Source organism: Pinus tabuliformis, chromosome 1_1, assembly GCF_031772625.1.
Source record: "Pinus tabuliformis cultivar Carrire ecotype Pingquan chromosome 1_1, CPIR1, whole genome shotgun sequence".
Taxonomy (NCBI): domain Eukaryota; kingdom Viridiplantae; phylum Streptophyta; class Pinopsida; order Pinales; family Pinaceae; genus Pinus; species Pinus tabuliformis.
The window spans coordinates 365749589-365768727 of NC_142297.1; the positions used below are offsets into that span (position 1 = coordinate 365749589).

General features: G+C 35.9%; 1 pseudogene; it reads right to left on the reverse strand.

The window, feature by feature from the left end:
• Positions 1-13617: 13617 nt before the first annotated feature.
• Positions 13618-18164, reverse strand: LOC149213125 (polygalacturonate 4-alpha-galacturonosyltransferase-like; annotated as a pseudogene).
• Positions 18165-19139: the final 975 nt, after the last annotated feature.

Below are 19139 nucleotides of genomic sequence, written 5' to 3' on the forward strand. Positions count from 1 at the left end.
AGAATTACCCTCAAACTTTGGGATATTTGAGGGAAGCTTAGTCGGCATAGCATGCCAACTAGCATTGTAGTGTATTGGGTCATTTATCATCTAGCTAAAATCCAGGAGACTTAAGCTAGCAATAAAAGGAAGTATGGGAGTTTTTTGAACGGTTCATGATATTGCTCCTCTAGATGTGATCACTAGGGTAGAACTGGAGCCAACACCAGGTTGGGTTCCTACACTAGTTATGGGTCCAAACATGGTGACAATATGTGGTGAAGGAGGCTCAGAATTAGATGAACCAGGAGAAGAGTTGGTATGGGGACTCAGAGGGCTATGAACTCGAACCCAGTGGGAAGGAGTAATATGCCCAAGTGGAAAATGGGGATGAAGCTATAAGAGTCTCTATGACAAATGCCTTGGTGGCACAATGGTGGTAAGACACATCTGACATGAAAATGGTGAAGGGAGATCAACAATATGACTTTGTCTCGATGAGGGGAGATAAATTTATTATGTTCAGTCTTGGCTTGGGGGTGTAAACCAACCACCCTTTGCTTAAGGTGTGCTTTTGTGTGCAAGTGTATTTATTGGTTAAGCCCAGATCGTGTTTGTAAAAAAGAAAAAAGATTATTGAAAATAAACTAAAATTTACAATGGTAAATGAATAGCAAATCCATTAACTAAGCCCCACCCAAACTGAATTTGCAAACATTGTGATTGCTGGTGGTGAAATCGACTAAAAACACACTAAAAAGTTCAAGGGATCTAAGTGTTGGTGTGACTGAGATGAAATGACACTAGGCTACTGGAAAGTGGTGCAGCAACAACAAAAAACCAAAGAGGAAGATCGCTACAAAAAGATAGGAAGATGGGTGTAAATCCTAGGGCAACCAATGGGACCCTAAGGCCAATGACCAAACAAGGTTTAATATGAAACCACGTATAGAAGCAACCTATCTTTGGAGATCTGAAAGAAAAGGGTACAGATATGGAAAATATGGCAGAAAGTGTTGGAGAAACTCAGACTTATTACTCAGCTAAACTCCTCCTATAAAGTTGGAAGCGTACTAGAAGCCCTAAGGGGATAAATTCCACAGAGTAGATCAAGGCCTAAGCAGGATGAGGCAGAGGTCAAACAACACAACACACAGCTATCAACAAAACCCAGAGACAAATGTAATATAAACCCGGAAACCCTAAAATTGCAGGTACTAACCTATTTTTAGGGGGGATCACAGTTTTTAGGGTGAAATATGCACTCTAGACTCGAGATCGAACTTTTTGGGCTAAAAAGCGTGACTTTTGATCCTTTATTCCTCGTGAGAAAATCTCAGAAAAAACTACTGTCTCTGTCGCAGCTTGTTCCTGTGACCTACGGAAAAGACCAGAAAACTTGCAAAAGTTAGAAATTTGACATATCTACGGTTAGAAAGCTAGTAAATAACATTAAGAGTCTAAACAATTAAGAAACCCTAACCTAAAAACTGAACGTCACCCAAGTTTCTGGATCTCAAGTAAAAAACTAATAGAGTTGGCAATTTTGTTGTAGTGTTTTCATCTCAAATATGTATGAAAAGAACCCACTTAAGACTACGGATGACAAACAATCTGAACAATATAAATGGCTACTAAACATTGTAGATCTATAGTAAATGATAGAAACAAAACCTAGCAAACTCCTGATCTATGACACAATCATAGCTAAATAGCAAAAAGAAACATTAATAACTCCAATCATCCAATGGAAACTAGATATACAAAGAATATATTTTATTATAACACTTGTGAAGGGAACAAATAAATTTTACCAGTCCCCCTCGATGGGATGGGTTCTTGTCTATCCTAAAACGTCTTCAGCTTTTGTAGAGTCTTTCTCCTCTATAATGTGAAAACCCAACAAATAAAATGTTTGAACTTAATGGGAACTCAAATGGCAGAGAAATGGTGTGCGGCAATGAAAATAATAAGAGTTACACCAATGAGTGCAACAACGAAAATAATCGAAAGTGAATAATGAATGGAAAACCCCTCTATTTATAACAAAATATTGAGTTATCCTCAAATAATGAGCAATAATAAAATATTATTAACCCCATTCTTGGAATAACCACTTTGGAATATTTTATTATATTTGGTTAGAAGGGAAAACGTATTTAAAGTTTTATTTAGAAATAATAAATAAATAAATGATTTATTTATCATCTCAAGAAATTGGTTAAGGAATAATAAATAAATAATGATTTATTTAATTATTCCTAAGGGATTTAGTCAAATTTGACAAGGAATAATAATTAATTAGAGATTAATTAATTATTCCTAGAGAAAAATAAGATAATTAATGATTTATCTTTTGATTTTTCATAATTGGGTGAAATATGACAGGGAATAATAATTGAACAATGGTTTAATTAATTATTCCTAGAAGAAAGTAAAATAAGTAGTGATTTATTTAATTATTCTTCATGGGTTTAATTATAAATTACTTAACAAAGGTGGTTTATTAAGTAATTTCTTACAATGAAAGCAATTTTACTATGGTAAAATTGACTTTACATGGTGTACTTTGATCAATCTAGTAAATTAGGCTAAATGATCGATTTTTGGTGATAACACTTTCATCAAAGGGGACCGAGTTAAACAAGGAGAAAGGGCGGAATAATTTTTCTTTAGCAAGTGAATTTGAAGGCCATTGAAGATAGAAGCAATAGCCATAGGCATAGATTGCATCAAAACACTACCGACATTGTTGAGCCATGGATCAGGTCAACAATGGTCTGATCCACCATTTCACCTTCTGGGAGGCACCTCACCACGAAAGGGAGTATTCAAATCACTAGAGCAAGGAGGTCGGAGGAAAATTGCGTAGACCCATCGAATCAATCAATGGGGCTATAACGCTGACAGAAGGAAGTTCGAGGCAGTCATAACCAAACAGTCGCATTGCTAATCTAAATGGGGATGTTTCTCAGTAGCAATTGAGGTCATGAGGAGGGTAATTTTGTTTGTTAAAATGAACACCGAGCCATCTAATGCATAGAGGTGTTAGATTGGTTTTAGCCTCTGATTCGTTTCAATGGAAGGCGAAAGGGAGTATGAGTGTTGCCTGCTAATTAGTTGATATAGCCTGAGCATTGGTCGCATTTCCAAAACACTATCACAACAACTCTCTGAGTAGAGAAAGGATTTTAGCATCCCCATATCTATTCCAGGCGAAAGGAAGTGGACATAGCCTGGGCATTGCACTGCCACCACAACCCTCTAAGTGCAGGAAGGAGCCGAGCAAGTTTCATAGGCTTCGGTTTTGGCGTTGGCCATCGATTCATTATGGGAGCCAAATTTGTCATCACTCTTATTAGCAGAGACAATATTATTTTTACCATAGCGTCATTCAAGGAGCCAACCATGGTCCTCTTCAAGTGCATGCCAAAGTATTTGTTTTATTACATTATATAAATTGATCTCGCTACATCAAGATCACTCACACATTATTCATAGAGGCAAAGACACCGTGTTTTTGCGGAATCAAGTAAATTATATTTCATCAAAAGATTTCGTGGTGGGTCACCATAATTAAATAAAGTAATGCTATGTATTTTTTCGTTATATAGTATGTTGCATTATGTGGTTGGATTGGTGTAGAGGTCTATCATTGTTAAATATAGTCTTATGCCTATACATTTGAAACCTCTAATGTCAAATTCAATGTCCCACATGATCCATTGATCACTCGCAAGGGCATAATTATTGGGTCCACACACTCTTGTTTAGTGTATGAAGATCTAAGTCTTTACCTGAAAACAGATTCTCTTTCCATCTAGATAGATTTTCCACTCAAAAATCTCAGTGTGGAAGCATGAAAGATGGCGGGTTATGGACTAAACCATGTTTATAGTTTTGAAAATTTTGATTGGTTTTATCATTTGACAAGGGGTATGTCAAATTTTGGAGTTTGATGATAGAAAGGATATTTTGTGTTAAAAAAAAAGGGGAATAGGAAAGGAAGGAGGTGGTACAATCATCTTACTATTACCAATGAAGTTTGTATTTACCTTATCTTGGGGTGAAATCCATTGAAGAATTAGTGTATTCATGCTTTGGTGTGAGGGGAGATGGGACTTTCCCTAGAAAACACTCATAAAATATTGCACAAAATTCTAGATAAAATAAAAGAAGCATGGGGCCTTTTCTTAGGAATACCACTTTATAGTAGAATAGCAAGTCTTTCTCAAAAATGGTCTATGCCATTGCGCAACAAAAATGCCCATGGGAAGTGAAGGAAGGACAAGGAAGAGGAGCTCAGTTCTTCACACTTGGATCTTAATTGCAACGAACAAAGTCAACCATAGACCTTCAGAAATTGGAGGAATTAGACAAATGGCTCTTAGAGGTGGGGCAACCAGAATGGAAGAAACTCAGTTGGAATCTCAAGCCATCTATGCTTGCATTAATTTAACCCAAACTCTCGGAGCATCCTTATGAAGAGGTCAAGCTCACAATTGCTTCTTGTCTCAGCAACATCATCACTTTAACATCTCGAGTATTGTATTACAATAATGATGTTATGAGGGAGATATTGTAGTTGATAGTGGAAGGCCTTAAAGAGTTGAATAACATCATGCTTCCTACCTTTTAGAACCGATGTAGAAATTTTAACAGTCATTGCAGAATTCAAAATGGCACATTCATATTGAATTTGGAATGTGATGAGTTGATATTTTAGTTGCTCCATAACTTTTACACCAGTATTACATCGGCTCATTCAGACCATGTCAAAACAAGCATTCAAAAGATTGTGTCTCTATTATTAGAAGGTCGTGCTCACATATGCAAGATACTAAGATGTAAATTATTGACCATTTGGAGGAAGGACCATAGCGATCCTATGATCTAGTCGAGAAGTTTGTCAGGAAAAACATAAAATTACTCAAAAGGGTGCTCACTATGAAGGAGTTGATATGGATTGATGAAGGAAGCAAGAACAAAATATGAATCAATAATCAACTAAGGATGAGAGGACTATGCTTTATCTGCAAGGGACCTTGGGCCCTTAACATTCATGTCTAGGTGATAAGAGGAAACAAGGGAAGATCATGAAGATTCATCCATAGTTGGTTTCACTGGTTTTTAGAAGAGAACCTATGAAGGATCCAAGCAGTCAAGTACAAATGGTGAGCAACAACACCATGGTTTTCAAAGAAACTTATAGGATAGGTTGATGATAATCAATCAACTTGACAAAGTAAATCGGGAAAGGAAGGAGGGAATTCCTCCTAATGATGAGGTAGTTGAGTTTATAGATATCCAGGACAACATCCATAAAGAATATGGAAAATCAGGTATAGATAACAGTCCGCCAATACATCCATGTTTGATAGTCAAAGACAGTGGACAACTTATCCCCACATGTGAAAAAGGCCTGGAAGAAGACATTCTAGGAGAACCAAATAAGGAGCCAATAATAATAAACCGACATGATGAGCATGATCATGCAAGGTATCATGACAAATATAGTATGCAGGATAAGCCATTTCTGGAGGGTCAAACAAAGGTTCAAGTTAAAGTTGTGGTCATCGGGCATCTGGTACAGTCAAATATAGGGACATTCTGTAGGGCATGAGAATTTCTAGTAGAGGACTTTTGGGAAATGATCATGCATTTCAAGATAGATCTTACGATTTTGAAGTAGAGATTCAGGGCAGCCTGAGACACTGTCTTACAGGAGAATAGAAATTTTGAGAACCTCATAGGGGTATGTGTTGAATCAATGACCCAGTTGTCTAGTGTTGAGGAACGACTTAAGTCCCTCACAAGGTAGGCAGAGGAGTACATTTGGGAGTTGCAGAGTAGCCCTCTACAAGAGTACATAGATAAGGCTTGCAACTCTACCAACCTGCCATTATACATTGGGGATAGCAAGGAAGAGTTATAAAAATGGATCATGGTGGGTGATCAGGTGGAGCAACATGAGTTGAGCATTAGGCAACATCCGCATGGTAGATTTATTCGATGTGCAGGGATTCATGCATTATATACTTCCCATGAGATGGATTTACAAGAGATTATGAGTTGGAACTCTACTGACGGGATACTCTTAGCCAAGGGCCATATTGCAACTTGGGCCCTCAAGCACAAGCAATGATGAAGGGCTGAGGTGGTGTCATAACCAACATGTCCTAGGACTTAAGTGGCATTGGGATCTAGGAGAATCCATTAGGGGTAGGATTGACCAAAGGATTGTTTTGGATTCAGGTATCGAAGGATCCGTTCATGATCATTTAGAGTGGAGCCATGGAATAACACATTGGGTTGTATGGGATCTTGGTATCAATATAGAAATGCTTCTTTTGTGGATAGAAGTGGATTACCTGAGGGCAAACAATCTTTGGGCGGGAGGATTTGTAATATCTATATCTATATATATATATATATATATATATATATATATATATATATATATATCTATATATCTATATGGTCAAAATGGATGGAATCTTCCCAAGGTATTTAATGTGGCAATTGCCTATGGCATTGTCCCATGGTATTTGCCTTTGTTTTTTGAGGGAAAACAATAAAATAAAGTCTCTAAATAGTTAATCAAGCCTATAAAAGGGGATAGGAGAATTATTTATCTATTTGGCTTTTGTTGTGAACATGGCAAGGCTAGTTCTAGTTGCTCCTAGGTATGAAAATCCATGGGAGTAATTTGTTTAGTGGATCCATCTAGGATCTATGATTGTGCTTCAATATATTTATCTTGTTTGTTGATGGGTAGCCATACATGCCAAGGCACGGGCTTTAGTAGGTCTTGTGTGGGCATGTAAATTTGTTTCTATTTATTTACATAAAGAAGAGGCTTCATTCTTAGATATTTATTGTTTTAGGTGTTTTTAGTGCAATAATTTCATTAGGACACCTAGAATGTACCATATCTCATTAAAATTTTGATGTTGGGATATTACAGGATTCAATTATGCAATATTTGCATGTTAGTGGAGCCCTATAAGCCAAGTAGACTTTCTTCATGGTTTTTCTAATATTTTGACAAAATTATCACCATTCAACAATCGGGTTAAGGTCCATTGCAATTTATTCTTTTTAAATGAAATAGTCAATGAACACTACTTCCATAATTAAGGATAATTTGTATAATTTCAAAATATAGATCCAAATATGCATATACCAAATAAATGGCTAACATGCATGCATATAAGCGTAGTAGTTATATTTCTCATAATGCGTTTTTAATGGGGGATTAGCCAAAAAATATATTCCATCATTCCCAACATAGCTTCATCAACAATATCCTAGTACGAAAGAAATAACCAAAATTTCTTCTCTAGAAGGCTTTGAGAAGACAGAAACTTCGAAAGGAAAGACAATTTCAAGAGGAGCGACTGCTTTTAGGAGGTAATGAGGCAAAAGGTGTTTTACTTGAATTGTTATTAGAGTTTTGAATATTGTGACGAGGGATTTTCGTTGTTTTTAAGTATTTTTAGAAAGTATTGACATCTTGAAAATAAAAATAGAGATGCAGTTAGAGTAAAAATAATTGGGAACGATCATGAGACACCATGGCTTATTGAGGAGGACATCATAGCTTGCTTAGAAAGATTTTTGAGTTTAGCACACTGATAAATAAATTCTAAAAAATGGTATTTTGGACAATAGCTTGGCAAGGCCATAATAAGGGGTGTCCAAGAGGAGTTATGGCCATAATGCGTGGGTGTCTATGAAGAATAACTCCTCTGAAATAGTACAGTGAGTAGTTGTCTCTTTAAAAGTCTATGTACATTATTTTTAATTTGAGGACAATAGCTTGGCAAGGCCACAATAAGTGGGTGTCTAAGAGGAGTTATGGCCACAATGCATGGGTGTCTAAGAAGAAAAACTCCTCTAAAATAGTACAATGTGTAGTTGTCTCTTTAAAAGTCTATGTACATTATTTTTAATGCGAGGACAATAGCTTGGGAAGGCCACAATAAGTATGAATCCTATATAAAGGGTAAAGGTTCCCCATTGAGATATATCGAGTCTTATTTTGTAATCAAGCTCTGCTCTATTGGAGGTTGCCCCCTCGAAGAGGCAAGTGAACATTGCTTTCATCTCTAAATAATAAAATACTTGTTGTTTTTCTCATTTTGTTCTATGTTCCGGGTTGTATTTCTTTGCATATTTGGTATTCTGGGATCTCTCGCAGGTCAAGAGCATAACAATTTATGAGTGGTACATGGAGGCTTTTCCAATGGTTTTTAAAACTACCATTCTCCTTCAACATACCATCTATGGTTCAACAAGTGCAAGGTTATGTTATGATTGTGACACCTTGTTAATCTTTGAACTATCTTGCAACCTTTTCTTTGCAAAGTATACATGAATTTGATCATCCCATCACATTTGTCTTTCTATAATCCTTGGATTTACTTCCAACATTTGAATAGATTTTATTGAGACTTGTATATTGAAGATGCCAACTGTTGACATGATTTTAATGGTGTCTTATGCTAATAATTACAAACCATGGATAAGCTTACATAACACAATGCCTTAATTTGTGGATGAGATCATCAAGGCTACCTTTATTCATGAAATTTTAAAAATGACTACAATACTTACAATCTCAAACTCCTTAAAAAACAAAATCGTAGGATCAAAGGAAGGGCTTTATGAAACCTCTTTTCAACCTGAAACAAAATATAAGGAGGTAGGCCATAGGTTCTCCACCAACCCAACTTATGTTCAAATGAATGGTTTATAAAGTAGTATGAGAGATTCATCACAACTGATTTGAGGGGTAAATCCTCCAATTTTGAGCTCAATTGTTTTTCCTTAAAAATATCTTTAATAGCCAACAACTATCTATAATAGTAATCTTATTATGAATCGAGCTAATATTATTACATGAAAACACTTGATACTAGATGAAACTATATACATTTTTAATAACATTAACCACCAAAAATACATTTCTAAAAAAATAATAAATAAGGTGATTCTATTAAAATAAATTCTCAAAAAAAAAAAAAAAAAAAAAACATTTATTAACAATACTACCAAAACCAAAATATCTTACATAGACAAACATATTATTATCTTACATAAAAAGACCTTATTATTACTAATAATTAAAAAATATACCACACATTTTCCTTCGGAAGTATAGAGTTACATGTGATACCTAAATTCAATGCAACATTACCTTATTATTAATAATAATTAAAAAGTATACCACATACACTAGATTTTCGTATAACCACACTAGATTTTCCTTCCATGTGATACCTAAATTCACATGCAAGATTATTGTAAAAGTCCACCAATAAAGGGAATTCACATGCAAGATTATGGTAAAAGTCCAAAAAAAAAGGAATTCACATGCAAGATTATGGTAAAAGTCCACAAAAAAAAGGAATTCACATGCAAGATTATGGTAAAAGTCCACAAAAAAAAAGGAATTCACATGAAAAATAACAAAGATTTCAATTTTTTCTTCCGCCCAAGCAAAATAACTCTGCCCCTTAATCCCCGCGCAGTGTATTGACATAGAAGGTTTTTGGGTGGTACCGTTTATTAATGCACTAACTTGTTTTGGGGCTGCCCATTTTGGTACTCAACATGACATTATAACTATTTACATCATGGGCAATATGGATAAGCTCCCAACCAAAGATAAATGTGTTGTGCCTTTTTCCCATAAGCATTTATTAGCATACCATTTTTAGTTGAGAGAAGATCCTTTGGATAGTGGGATACAATCTTTAGTTCTTGTGAGGGCATCCAAAAATCACCCTTGGACAATTGACTGCTAGCATCTTTACAAGAGTTTTTGCTCACTGACTTGATACTTGTCTCAGGGGAGTTTTCCTTGAGGGTCTTTTGCCCAACACTTCACCTTAAGGTAAAATTGCGTATACGTTGTTGTATGTAATCTTGATCTTCCATATTATCAATACAAGAAGATATAGATCCACCAGTTGAATATGAAATAAGTGCGAAATCTGACAGCTCAAATTGTTCACACTTTGTGTTTTCATCAAGGTTGGCTGATGTTGCATGTTCTTCATTAGAATTTGTCCATATTTGTCCATACTATTGTCTTTTCTTTTTCTACAGTACAAATTTCATCCACACTTGCCCCTGAATGCGATTTCTCCTCATTCATTTCTTCAACATTATCCTCATTATACATCATACTAAACAATCATCATTCTAGTACAGAACAACCTCTAGATATTATTGGTGAATAATTATAGTTAATGGGTTCTCATGTAACAATTCCCAATACCAATGGAACAACATATAATTTGAATCACTCAAGTAATGAATCTCAATTTAACAACATTATAATATAATTACAATCTACCATAAATACACATCAAGAATGCTTTGCCTTGTAGATTTCAGCACCCATGTATTTGATGGATTTATGGGAGTGAAAGGAAATTGGAATGCCAATGATCTCCTACAGTTATGTATGGCCTTGTCTAGTACCTATGGCCTCTTCGACAACCAAGATTGAGCTCAAACTCACCCCAAAAAATGAAAATAATGCTCAAGGGAGAGGGAAACGACTCTAGTAAGTAGAAATCCACCCAAGAAAGCTTAAGAACACTCCAGGTAAGGAGAGAGAAATTCTTAACAGTCGTACAAAAACCAAATTAGCAACTGCTTGAGGAAATGCAACAGCTCTAGAACCGTGGCAGTTGATCTCTAACTCAACAAGAAAGTGGATTATGAGTAACTCAGAGATGATGCATTTCATAGAGCATCAATCAATCAAGAGTTTCTGAATGATGCTAATAGGAATTCAATGGAGAGTTATTTATTTCAGCCATGAGCACAAAGGCAGGGAGCACATATAATATAACTAAGGAGTAAGAATGATGATAACTCATACACTATAATTTTATTATATCTTAGGAACATGTATTAGATGAGAGCCTAGCACATTGCCTTCATTGTTAAAAGAGAGATGTCCATGTGCAAATTAACCCTCGCTCCATGTGAGACTATTGCAGCATAGCTACTATGGGAAAATGAAGGAATTGGTCATGGCAGTTAAACACTGAATTGAGCTAGTTTTAGTGTTGTCCAATTAGGGCTATTGTATCTTATCACAGGCAAAGATTGCAGGTCATTTCAACATTACAAAGGCAATAATCTAGGCATAGTCACTCTTTGTTTAGTTAAGTCAAAGCTCATGGAGAATGATATCCAGGCGTTCTATCCTATATTCGACCTCTTTTGGGTAGCAACCAAGAAATTGAAAAATCTTGAAGTCTGTAATCCAACGGGACAAGAAAAACTGAGGATAAAAAGAAGTCTACAACACTTGATGAAACTGAAGTCTATGACTAAGCCGAATCTCCATCTAAAGCTATCTATTTGCAATAAGATTTGAATATCTGTGGTAAAGAGTCAAGAGTTTGCTGTAGTAGCCGAAGATCAGTAATAGAAGGCAAAGAGTCTGTAATTGGAAGTCAACATATTATAACAAGAGACTAAACTTGCAATAAGTATAGAAATTCAGAAGCTGCTTCCGACCTTGACTAGGTAGAGACTCAACTATTGACCTTGACTTAAAGAGGAGGGCTGACTTGGAGGGATTCTTTGGTCTTGTATTGGATATCTCATTTTGAATAAATTCAATAAGAGGAGGATTGTTGGATTTTCCCCTATTGAGAGGTTTTTCCCTAGCTTGAAAGCCTAAATCTCTGTGTCTCGCACTTCTTTGTGTTCTTGGAAGAACAATTTGTGTAATTACTTGATGAAAGATAAATATTAACTAACAAAGAAAAGAATACTTATATAGGAGTTTACTTCCAACTATGAAGGAATACAATAAGGACATAAAATTTGTAAATCTTAAACTTGGCTAGGCCATTGCACCTCCAAAAACCTGACTCATTAAGCGATAAACTAGAAACCTTCTGTTGAAGTCCAAAAACAAATGAATTAGAATGAATTATCAACCAGAATTAGGGCCTTTACACTTTACATTTGACAATCTATTGCAGTATGAATATTGAGGTCACAACTATTCATTTATATTGCACTGTTGTAAGAAAGGATGATCATATTTTATATATTTTTTCTAGTAAGGCCTGCACTTCATCATTGCCAGCTCTAACCAAGGTTTCATGTTCCCATTGTAATGAAAAACATCTGCATTGTCAATTTCTGAACAGTCCACACTAGGATTATATCCTAAACCCAGCAAATGCCAAGACTTGTCCAAAGGATGGGTCAAGCGAAAAAAACGTTCAATCTAGGGGGTAGTGTTCCAAGTTCCACAACACTCTATCCTCATTCTAACATACGATAAAAGAAAAAATTAGAAATCGAACAAAGAAAAACCCATTAAGTTTTCTAGCTAATTACTTCAGATTTACTTTAAATACTTTAAAGTAAGCATCAGAGGAATTAACATAAATAAACCACACTACACACTTACTGTGTTCTGCCACTTGTGATATATTCTAGTTATATCTTGTTTCTCCCATTCTTTGAGATAAAATACATTCATCCCATATGCCCAACCACAAGCATTAGGATCAAAGTACCTGGCTATGTACGGATTGGAAAGATTAAGGTATTTGTCAAACTGGCAAAAGTTTTCTCCACAAGTTTCGACTGAACCATTAACCTTTCCATGAAGATCTACTGACCACAAGGGTGGAAAATCTTTCTGCACCACAATATCATCATCCAAGAAAAGGATCTTGTCCATTTTGGGATAAACTTGTGGAAGTTAGAAACGAAGATGATTTAGCATGGATAAATATTTTGGATTTATATATTCAACTTGGAGGAATGCACTAAGAGTGTAGTCAAGTGATCTGCCTTGGAATAATACTCTTTCATAGCTGCGGATTCAAGTTAGCAAAGCACAGGGCAATAGGAGGAATTGAGCCATTTAAAATCATCAACATTTTCTACATGTATCGCAGCTTTCCCTGGGGGATTAAGCTAAAACCACATTTTCATGGCCCCAAAATTTAAATTGTCTGTGCTGAGATGAAATACATGTTTCTCAGATTCCTGCAAACACATGTAAATCACCTACAATGAGATCCAAATATTAAATGTAAAATGCAGCAAAAATGTTGGAATTCCAAATTTTATAATAATTTAAAATAGTAACACTTCACCTTAGCATTCATGACAGTTGAATTCACAACCACAAATGCAGCCAATACATTGTCAAAAAATAATGCATAGCGATAAAGAGTTGGTTTCTCCAACTTGTCCTTTTTAGGAAATTATCGCTTTTCAAGAGGAAGAAAGTAATAATCTATGTTCAATCGCATGGACAGACAATGCAAGCCCTTGGGAACAGACTTTGTTGCCACCTAACTTAAAAATTTACTTTGCTTTTCCAAGGTCCCTACTTTCTCATTTGCATACTGAAGCATGGCTTGCAACTTCTTTGTTATTGTCGCACAGCCATAAAATTATTCTCTAGCTTAGGATAGGACATGACCCATAGCCTTGATTTTCTTAGGTGCATTGAAACATTCATATCAATTATCGGTCATGAAAAAGAGAATGAAAAGAAGAAATATTGATACACAGACTGCAACTTTAAAAGAAACAAAGGATATGAACACCAAATTCAAATGGAAGCACTTACTACTATTGATTTAGAAGCAGCCAATGAAAAAATATAGGGGGTAGTGTTCCAAGCTTCCACAACACTCTATCCTCATTCTGACATACAATAAAAGAAAAACTTAGAAATCGAACAAAGAAAACTCATTAAGTTTTCTAGCTAATTACTTCAGATTTACTTCAAATACTTTAAAGTAAGCATCACATGAATTAGCATAAATAAACCACACTACACACTTACCATGTTCTGCCACTTGTGATATATTCCAGTTATATCTTGTTTCTTCCATTCTTTGAGATCAAATACATTCATCCCATATGCCCAACTACAAACATTAGGATCAAAGTGGCTGGCTATGTGCTCATTGGAAAAATTAAGGTATTTGTCAAACCGACGAAAGCTTTCTCCACAAGTTTCCACTGAACCATTAACCTTTCCATGAAGATCTACTAACCACAAGGGCATCAAATCTTTCTGCACCACAATATCATCATCCCAGAAAAGGATCTTGTCTATTTTGGGATAAACTTGTGGAAGATAGAAACGAAGATGATTTAGCATGGATAAATATTTTGGATTTATATATTTCAAATTGGAGGAACGTGCTGAGAGTGTAGTCGAGTGATCTGCCTTGAAATAATACTCTTTCATAGCTGCGGATTCAAGTTGGCGAAGCACAGGGAAATATGAGGAATTGAGGCATTTAAAATCATCAACATTTGCTATATGTATCGTAGCTCTCCTTGGGGGATTAAGTAAAAACCACATTTTTGTGGCCCCAAAATTTAACTTCTCTGTGACAAGATGAAATACATGTTTCTGAGATTATTGCAAACACAAGTAAATAAACTACAATGAGATCCAAATATTATGTGTAAAATGGAACAAAATTGTGGGACTTCCAAACTTTAGAGTATTTTAAATTAATAGCACTTCACCTTAGCATTCATGACAGTTGAATTCACAACCACAGATGCAGTCAATATATTGTCAGAAAGTAATGCATAGTGATAAAGAGTTGGATCCTCCAAGTTGTCCTTTTTAGGAAATTTCGCTTTTCAAGGGCAAGAAAGTAATAATCCATGGTCAATCATATGGACAAACAGTGCAGGCCCTTGGGAACAGTCTTTGCTGCCAGTTAGCTTAAAAATGTACTTTGCTTTTTCAAGGCCCTTACTTTCTCGTCTGCAGACTGAAGCATGGCTCGCAACTTCTTTGTTACTGTTGCACAGTCATAAAATTGTTCTCTAGCCTTGGATAAGACATGACCCATAGCCTTGATCTTCTCAGGTGCACTGAAACATTCATATCAATTATCAACCATGAAAAAGAGAATGAAAAGTAGAAAGATTGACACACAGACTGCAACTTTAAAAGAAACAAAGGATATGAACACCAAATGTAAATGGAAGAACTTACTACTCTTGATTTAGAAGCAGCTAATGCAAAAACTGTTACCTTTGAGGTAGATCAGAATCTACATTAGCCTCACCTAATGTACGCTGACATTCTTTAATACGAAGCATCAATTCATGGTATAAATCAAGATTATTCCTTCTTGGAAATGCTTGAATACACCCTAGCCATGATCAGTTGGTCTCGCATCAATCTAACAGTGGAGTCAAAATTCTCGTTCTCATTCTCCCACCTCCTAATGTTGTATTTTCCCAAGACAACAGAATCTACCTCCTTGGAACATTTAATTACTATGTTTTCAAGCTCAACTCGTTTTTCTTCATCCTGTTGAATCAACTCTGTTGACATTTTCTCCCTCCTCTTTTGTCTCAATTGTTGTAAGCATTAAAATACTATAAATTAAAGCATACTATGTTAAAATATAAGAAATATAAATTTTTTCTATTGGAGAAGTAACATTTAAAAATGATTTTGGAAAATAATATAACAATTCCCTTTTCCATGAGAACAAAAAGTAGTGATCTAGTGCAGCAAAGAATTTTACCCTCTACAAAACTTTTGTTGGACTTTGCTCAAGTTGAAAATGGTCTGCATTACAATAGCCATTGTCCTGAGAGTTTGACTAGACATTACCTTACAGTAGGCTACCAACATCATAGATCAGTTAACCAGGGAAAATCAAAACTTACCATCAAGAGCATTCTCTTTGACGTCTTGATGTTCACTTCCTATGTCATCCTCTTGAAACCTTGTAAGAAGTTCTTCATCATTGGAAGTTTTTTTCTGCACCTCGTCATTCATTTTACCCCCCTTTGGATTTTCCTTGCCTTCTTCATTGAAGATCGCACCATCTTGTTGTGAATGTAACTTTTCTAATCTATCTCTAGAAGTTGCTTGCCTCTGCTTGATGTACACCATTAGAAATAGAGAAGCACCCTTACCAATGTTAGTTTTCACTTCCTCCTTAATACAACCCTACTCAACTACATAGATCATCATCACACAGGTTTCCTTACATGTTCAATAGAGAAAATAACCAAAATCTTCACCAATTGTACCTCAGAGTTAGTAATATCCCTTTGGTTTACTTCGGAGGGCTTTTCTAATATCGATGATGAAGATAAATCATTTTGTCCAACAATATTTAAGTTTAGAGTTCCCGAGTCCTCTGTGTTAGCTGTTATGACATCAATCTCCTGCCCAGTAAATAAAATTTATTTTCAATTCTCTGCTCAATAGGGGAGAAATCAAATTTAAGATATCCAAATGCAGTAGGCTTCTTACAGTTGCCTCCTTTAGGAAGAGAGAGTCAGTGCTCTCTGTTAAACTTTGCTTTCTCCAGTCATCTGAATGTTCCTGTGAACCCCACAGATAAATAGATAAGAGTGATTTTAAACATATGACAAAGCTCCAGTATCCTCAATAATTCCTCTCTATTTCAATCCACTCAGGTCGATTAAATTTCAGTTTAGGGACACTATTTATTTTCTAGGATTAGACTAACGTAAGTGCAAGTGCATTGCCCATATCCTGAAAAAAGAAAAAAATGGCCATAGAAAAAATGAATTGGTTTTCAAGATGTGGAAAGAGAATACCATTCTAATAGATGCATCTCCTGAGAAGTTGTGCCCTGCTATTTTAAATGACAAAAAATTCATAAAAGGTCAGCTAGAAAGACTTGATGGAGAAGAATATCTATAAAAATACTGAAACGCTAAAAGGGGTCTACTTTGCTATCATGCATATGCTAAGATCGAGATTTCATTACACATCAATAATAAAATGTTATGTATAATATGTATCATTTCTTTTGGCCAATGTGCTCTGAACACTGTGGGAACAGTGTGAAAATGATATGTATAGTAGAAAGTAGTTGGTGAACAAGATTGTCGCTGTGAATTGGGTCTAGGTTGGGTGGATCAAAATTGGTTTATCTTGACTTATGAGAAGTGGATTTACCTTTATGGATGGAAAGTGGGCCTTGCTTGGATAATGAGTGGACGGGAAGAATGATTGTTACCCTTCCCACCCAAATTCAATTCGCATGAGTAAGATGTTGAACTGAACTACTAACAAATATATTTTTATAATACCCATCTAGCTTATGCAGAATCCAATGCACACTTAGTACCATCCTCCTCAAAATGAGGAGTGCATAGCGAATTCACCAAGCAGTTTCCCAACAAATTTACCAGTCATATGCATTTCCCTTTGTTAAAAAATGGAAAGAGCATTGTTATTTCTTGCTATCGTGATGAATGGTTTCATTATCTTTGGCAAGGGAAATTACCCTAAGGGCAGTTGGTAAAACCTTTTCTCTTGCATGAGAGAGGTACAAACTTTGAATCTTTCTCTTGGTAGGTATTGTACTGTGTTAATGTAGAGATGGAGTTCACAGCTTCACACAGATCAAATGAAAGGAAACCTATAAAGAAAACTCGCAAAATGTCTGGAAAAATGCTAGAGGTGCTAAACTTTTGACAATAAGCGAGGAAAGTAAGTTTGATAACATCTGCGCCTTCAGATCCTATGAAAAAGCTAAAAGGAAAATCAAATTCCAAAGTAGGTCCATGGGGTTTTGTTTTAGTGGTTAACCGGGGGTGGTGAAGGAAAATCAAATTTTGAAGGAGGTCCATGGGGTCTTTGTTCAATCGTTAACCGGGGGTGATGATAATTCCCCGCCAAGGCTCAAATCACATAAATACATTGTTCAGTGGGTTCTCAATGAAAGGGATCTTTTCAAAATAGTATAAGACGACTACACTTCAATGTAATGGAGATCTTACTTGAATGTTATAAGAAGTCTACACTTCATTTTAATACTACGAGATTAAGAAAGGGCATGCTTGCCAATAAAGATAAACTAAACACTGACCCACACCAAATAAAGAGACAAAACCAACCTAACAAGAGAGGAGGGTAGGAAGAAGCTTGCCAACGAGGGAGGAGGGCAGGAAGAAGCTTACTAGCAAGGGAGGAGGGAAGGAAGAAGCTTACCAGTTGCAGATATAGATGCATAGTGATGAAACCTAGCTACCAAAAAAACCAATGGCATTACCACAAAGATAACAAGGAAGCCCACCACAACTTTTCGATGATGAAAACCCCGACCTCCCCATCCTCCATTCCACAAACCTCCTCTTTTCACAGGCATTTTAGCTCTCAACCCTAACACCAATTTTCTCCTTCTCCTCCTCCTAAACAGATATCGAGCAATGCAACCCTTACTCAATCATAATCCTCTACATCAAAACCATATCATGGTTAAAAGAAATATATGAAGTCAGCAACAACCAAAAAAGCGCTTAGATCTCATATATACTTTAGAGCATTTGATAGAAAAAATTACCAAAGACATTACGAAATGGATAGGTCAACTGATTTCATGCAGTTTTGAGAAAGAAAGGGACACTGACATGGTAAAAACCTAGATGAAAATGGGCATAGGGCCCAGAAGTAGACATATTTGAGGGTCTCTATCTCTGTTAGACTTTTTTGTTAAAAAACCAAAACATATAATTAAGGGAAACACATAATTCAGATTCAGATGCCAACATAGATGTTATTATTAATGGGGATCCTCACCAATCTGGCTGACTATTCATACACTACGACATAAGAAGAGGAAGAACAGGCAGGCAGCGTTGGGTATATATGACGCCCCTCAACTTACTAATTTAACTGAGCAGGTACCAACTTGGCATGCCTTGCATTGAGGCATGTAAAGGTAAAGGGAATGCTAGGGGGATAATTTGATGCAAAGAAAGGGTGAATTATGCCTCCCTAAGTGCACATCATGAGATTGTGTTTAAGGTTCGCGATTATGAAGCTACGAGAATACTAGAGTGTGAGCACAAGAGAGAAGCGAAACATATTGTGACCTAACATTTAAAATGGTGACTTGTTGATTGATTTCTCATTCAGAGTGAAGAGAAAAAATTTGATGATTGGGGGAGATAAAGGATGAGTGTTCAATTGAGTAAAGGAAATACATCATTTTGAGGCCATGGATAGATCTTAATGGTCTTGGATGCCAGTGTTAGTAAAACCTTACATAAATGCCTTATGACTACCACATGGATGAGTGTTACACTTACATTATTGATGCACTAACTATAGGGAGTTGACA